The sequence below is a fragment of the Capsicum annuum genome, chromosome 3 (assembly GCF_002878395.1).
Source record: "Capsicum annuum cultivar UCD-10X-F1 chromosome 3, UCD10Xv1.1, whole genome shotgun sequence".
Classification (NCBI taxonomy): Eukaryota; Viridiplantae; Streptophyta; class Magnoliopsida; order Solanales; family Solanaceae; genus Capsicum; species Capsicum annuum.
In genome coordinates, this window is record NC_061113.1 from 229,537,841 (window position 1) to 229,543,765 (window position 5,925).

General features: G+C 28.8%; 1 long non-coding RNA gene across 1 annotated transcript; it reads left to right on the forward strand.

Moving 5' to 3' along the window:
• The first annotated feature begins 1,558 nt into the window (after positions 1-1,558).
• LOC107866120 lies at positions 1,559-4,590 on the forward strand. Its single transcript, XR_001672772.2, has 3 exons — positions 1,559-1,672; positions 2,996-3,031; positions 4,399-4,590. It is a non-coding gene; the product is annotated as an uncharacterized LOC107866120 (long non-coding RNA).
• The last annotated feature ends 1,335 nt before the right edge of the window (positions 4,591-5,925 follow it).

A 5,925-nucleotide genomic window follows, 5' to 3' on the forward strand; every position in this document is an offset into this window, starting at 1 on the left:
AGAGTTTGTATAATTGAAATAATAGGTTTGTTAATTTGTAGAAATTAAAGAGAAATTAAGAGAAATATATAATAAGTCACAAACACATATATATTCTTATTGGGTTATCGATTTACTCAATAACCTAATGAGAAAAATCGAACCAAACCAACAACCCAATAATTTTTTTTAATAAAATCATTAAAAAAAGTTAACCCAATAACCCAATAACAATAAACCAATAATATTTTTATCGGTTCAAGTTATCGGTCGATTCGGTTTTGGCACACCCCTGGCGCTTACATCTAAATTTGTGTGTGTGTGTGTGTATATATATATATATATATATATATATATACATATATATATATATATATATATATATATATATATATATATGATTTGAATATGGTTATATGTATTGGATTTTGACTGGTTTGAATTATTATGCATGGCATTAATTGTTCCCCTATACCTGAGTTACATTTTAGCGCTCCAATCGCTAACCATCTTCAGACGTTGTATCCCTACGCGATGCAGGAATTGGTCATACTTCTATTCCTCTTACTCAGTGATCAGGTGTTCCAGGTTGGTTCGTGAGTTGACTTGAACTACAAGAAAGTATAGAATTTGCAATAATTTTTTACCAATAATTATAATATTGTTGGCAAAACTTGATAAATGGAAACAACATAGTAAAGTTGTTGCTATATATCATAGAACTTTTAGCCACAATTATTTTTTCGTTGGAAAATACTCTAATTTTGTTGCCATATTCTACTATTAACATGAAAACTTTTAAATTCAAATAATTGACAACAATATTTTAGGCACTATTATAGTTTTGTTGGTGAATTTGAATAAATAGCAACAACTCGATTTGATTGTTTCTATACACAGAACTTTCTAACCACAATAATTTTTTTAATGCCAAATGCTTTAGACTGTTGTTGCCATATTCTATGGAAAATATTTTTCTCCATTTTTGTAGTTGTCACATTTTTCTTATGAATAATACAGTTGCAACTTTTCTCATATCAATATGATTTTAAAAAATATATTTAAAATGTTGGTCAAAATTTCTATTATATGACTCCAAAATTAAAAACTATCACAAATAAATAGAAACATAGGTACTACTTCTCACGTTCTATTTTAGTTAGGCACATTCAATTTACATGGCAATTAAAAATTATAAATTAAATAATAAATTTTACTACTTTATCCTTTATCCATATTAATAACATTCGTTGGTCATAGAAATGGATATTGAAATTGTAATGAATCGTGTTTAACATATACTATTAATTATAGGGATAAAATAAAAAAATTAATTAAATTTGTCCTAATTTAGTCAGTGATGAACTAATAAGAGATATTTATTTTTATTAAAAAGATCAACTGAAATAAAAAAAAAAGGAGTATAATTATTCTTTTTGTAACCGCATGTACAAAAGCCAAAATCAGTATTTAAAGAAAGACCACATGTACAGAAGCCAAAAATAATACTTAGTTAAAGAAAGACCATTAGAATAATATTTAAAGGAGACCAACAGACACTTTAACATTATACAAAAGATATACCCAAATCAGAAGTGAAGCACTCAAAGAACACTATTTTGAAATCCATGGAAGATAATCTTCAGTGGATTAGATTCAGCTCTAGTCAAGAATAGTGGAATAACACTATGAGGTAAGTCCGATTATGAGGGGCAACATAAATATTTTTATACATAAACAGAATTAGCATCAAGAAATTGTTATTGTTGGCAATAAACTTTCTTTTGCTAACAAAATGAATTAATTGTGGCCAAAAATATAGGAGCAGTTAATTAAATTTCAGTTTCCGCCAAAAAAAATATGGCAAAGTTGATTTATTTTTTTCGGTCATTTAGCACAGTATTTTTATAGTTAGCTCTTTGGCTAGGTTTATTTTGTTATTCGTGATTGAGCTTTTTTTTGCTGTCTCACTTTTATGTCGCTTCTCTTACTACTCAACGAAAATGGTAAGTGATTAATTTGGCTTTCTTAATTAATTATTCTATGAGCGATTTATTCTTGTGATGGAAACAAAAAATCTATTTTGTGACTGATTTTAGATAGAGTTATTCAAATAACTTATTGTGATCATCTTTTATTGATGAAATATTAAATTGGATAGTTTTAATTTGTCTAATCACAATAAGCATACTTTCTGGGTTGACTTTCTACTTTTACTATCTTAATCGGAGGAAGAAGAAGGATAAGGGTGTGTGTAGGAGGAAGAAAAAGGATAAGGGTGTGTGTAGAACAACCAATTCACAATATTATTTATCTTTAAAATATAGCAAATTGATTGTATTCCTCTAATTGATGCATTCTATTTTACCCCCATGAGTTGTAGAATATTATTTCTCCTAATTCTATTAAATGTAAATTTAACAATATGTAGTTTGTTATCTTATTTTAGCATGTAGTACAATATATGGTGATGCTTGATCTCACTCAAATGTAATTATGTGTTCTATATGTATCTACCATATTGTGAGCTTTTTCAAATAAAACGTAGGCCACAATAACATAGAAATACAAGGTAGCCATACGACATCTATCTTTGAGACATACACATCTAACCTGCTAGCTAATTGATATTATCATGCCTTGTTCTATTTGCTTGTTTTTATTTGTAGTATCTATTATTTACAATCAGCTTATCAAGAAGATAATTTTTACCAAACCACATTCAGTTCAAAGTAAAAAAGAACCTCATTTGATAGTATGGATCCAAGCTTTGATAGATAATAGTTATTCAGGATTTGTGTGGTGTGGTTGAGATATATAAGATGTTCAGTGAATTTAGTTGAGGTCAAACACCAATTTATTTGGTGACTTCCTTTTCGATGTGCTAATCCTTCAGCGTTAAGAATGAGAAGTTGAATTTTCTATTTGTGTAATTGTTGTTTTGGTTCTTTCTTTGCTCGTTTCTCTATGTTTTGTTGTTCTGATTGTAAAGTTTCATTTTCTTGTTTGGTTTCAGCTTCGTCCTAGTTCAATCTCTGATTTCTTCTCTCAAGTGAGTTTTTTTATCCTTTTTTTTTTTTTACTTTTTGTTGTATATATGTTGTCTTAGAGTGATTCGGTGATGAGAACATGACTGTATACTTTCTTTTCTCTTTGCTCTTTCTTTTAGTTAATGTTACTTTTTGTTCCCGCTCCAAATTATGATCTTTTCTTCTTTTGAACTTTTTTGACTTTTTCTTCATTTATTTTTTGGTACAATAAATTATAAATAATTGAACAATAGTTAACCATAATTATTAAAATAAAGAGTTAATAATATAATTTATATTTAACAATTATATTTTGTTGTAGGTAAGTATATGATGGATAAGAATTGGATACTTCTTAAGAATAGGACGTTACCAGAATACTTGAATGGTGTGAAACAGTTTTTGAACTTTGCTTTTTCCAATCTTGAAGCTAGTGTAAGAATTCAATGCCCATGCGCTAAATGTAATAATATACTGAAAAAAATACGGAAAGAAGTGAATAATGATTTACTTAATTGAGGAATAAGTCCGACCTATAAAAAGTGGGATTGTCATGGAGAGCTAGATTCATCATCAGATAATGAAATAAATTTTGTTGCAGACTCAGAATTAGAAAATGATGATGATGCTACTTTTGAGATGTTGAATGATATGTATCATGGTGTTTCTACTAATAATCAGAAATTTAATGATACCACTGAGTCTTGAAGAGCCTAATGCCAAAGATAAGGGTTTTTATAGGTTATTAAAAGATGCAGAACAAAAGTTATATCTAGGTTGTGAAAAGTTCTCGAAACTCTTTTTTGTAATGCGTCTTTTTCAAATGAAGTGTCTCCATGGTTGGAGCAATACTTCATTTGACTCTTTGTTGAAATTATTGAGTGATGCTTTTCTCGAAAAAAATGTGCTTCCTAGTTCTATCTATGAAGTCCAAAAGTTCATTAAAGATTTGGGTCTGTCTAGATTATGTAAAGATAAATGCATGTGTTAACAATTGTATCTTATACGGAAAGAAATATTCTAATCTTGAGCAGTGTCCAAAATGTGGTGAAAAACGATGGTTAATAAGGAAAGAAGAAGATATTGATGATAAGGTATCTTTGGGAAAATCAAATAAGAGGAAAAAAATTCCTAGAAAGATTCTTCGATATTTTCCTTTGGTGAGACTAAAAGTATAAATTATGGGCCAAAAAATGAGTTGCTCCTTAACTTTCCCTCTTTTTTCTTTTCCTTTTGGTAGAGAATATGATAGCTTGTGTTTTGATAAATGTAGTATGATCCAACCTTTCTTCTATTTTTCAATCTAAGAAAACATGTAGAAGTTAATTGACTAATTAATTACACAATCTAAGTCTTATTTAAATTCACATAAACTTTTTTTGGAGTGCAGGATACCTTCCAACTTACAAACACAGAACACACTCGAGATACTATACTTGAAACAACTAAGAATTTGTATCGATATAGTCGTAGCAGGCACAACAAGCATTTCAAGAAATTTGCTACAAAGGAGGAAAGATTGCAAAACAGGCTAATGAAACTTGATGAAGGTGAATGAAAATTCTTGATGGAATATTTCAGCTCTGACTCTTTTAAGGTAATTAGAAATGTATAAAATTTATGGAGTTAAATTTTTTGATAACTAACCTTTTTTAATTAATCTCCAAGCAAGTCTTACAAATTCATATCAATCTAACCATAGATTGTTATATCCAAAAGAAGAACTAAGTTACAAAGCTAATACAGAAGGTGTTGATGTCTAGTGCTAATGGACATAGGAGCCTTCATAATACACATATATGCTCTTTTTGTATCTACAAGATCACATGATCTGCTCTTCGAATGTTCTCGGATTCCTTTCTTCTCATTAGTCTGTACATATTCTGCATATAAGAGTCTAAGGAGTTGTGTAGTGTGAGACATTTCTATGAAACTCTTTTCATTCTCCCTAGTAGCTAAAGATGGAGCTTCTTAGTAGTTACTAAATTTTGAATTCATTGTTCTTGTGCCTGGTTCAATATACCTTAGCTAGAGATAATCTTCTTAACCATGGAATAATGCCTTTATTGAGTTAATTTTATAAAATTATTAATTTCCTATTCTACTTGGTCTACTCAAATCTGAATATCTTCATGATTTTAAATTTAACGCGGAAAATGAGTGAAAGGAACAAGATTAATGAGGCAAAGCAAGAAACAAAACATATTAGTGGCCGAAAATTCTTTCAGGCAGTATCTTTTGCAGCGGTGAGATATCTTTAAGTTGACGAATTTATATTATTCTTTAATTGACAACATATAATTTGATTTGTTTTGCACTTGTATCTCATATGCAAAGTATCCAAGTACTTACTTAGTTTAAGAAAATAAGCTTATGATTAATTGCTTTCTTGCTTAAATCCATCTCAAAACTGAAATTTGGTTGAAGAAAACTTATTAAAATTTGTTACAATCTTTTGATGTATTACTTTTTGTTAAGTTCTTGATACTGTTGTATTTCATATTTTCATCATATTAAAATTCCTTAGTTCTATGTTTAACAGACTATCCTTCCTGCTCTTCCTGCTGCAATTTCGAACATTATTACTACTTCAAGTAATTCAAACGAGGCAGGTCCTGCAAGTATTATGAATGGTATTATGGTAAGTATACTTCATCTAATTCATATTTTTGTGGATGTCTATATATACATGAATGAATCTAGAGACTGATGGTGTGAGACACTAAAACTTAATAGTTTGCTGTCATCATTTTTATAAATTAGGTGATTATGAATCCTTGAAAATACAAAAAACTAAGAAGTTATAGCAACTATCCAAAAGTAAATTGATTTGGAACCAAAAGTTGTTGTCAATACGCTGAGTTGTAATATTTAAAATTAAAACTACAATCAAGTTCTTATCACCAAATTGTTGCTA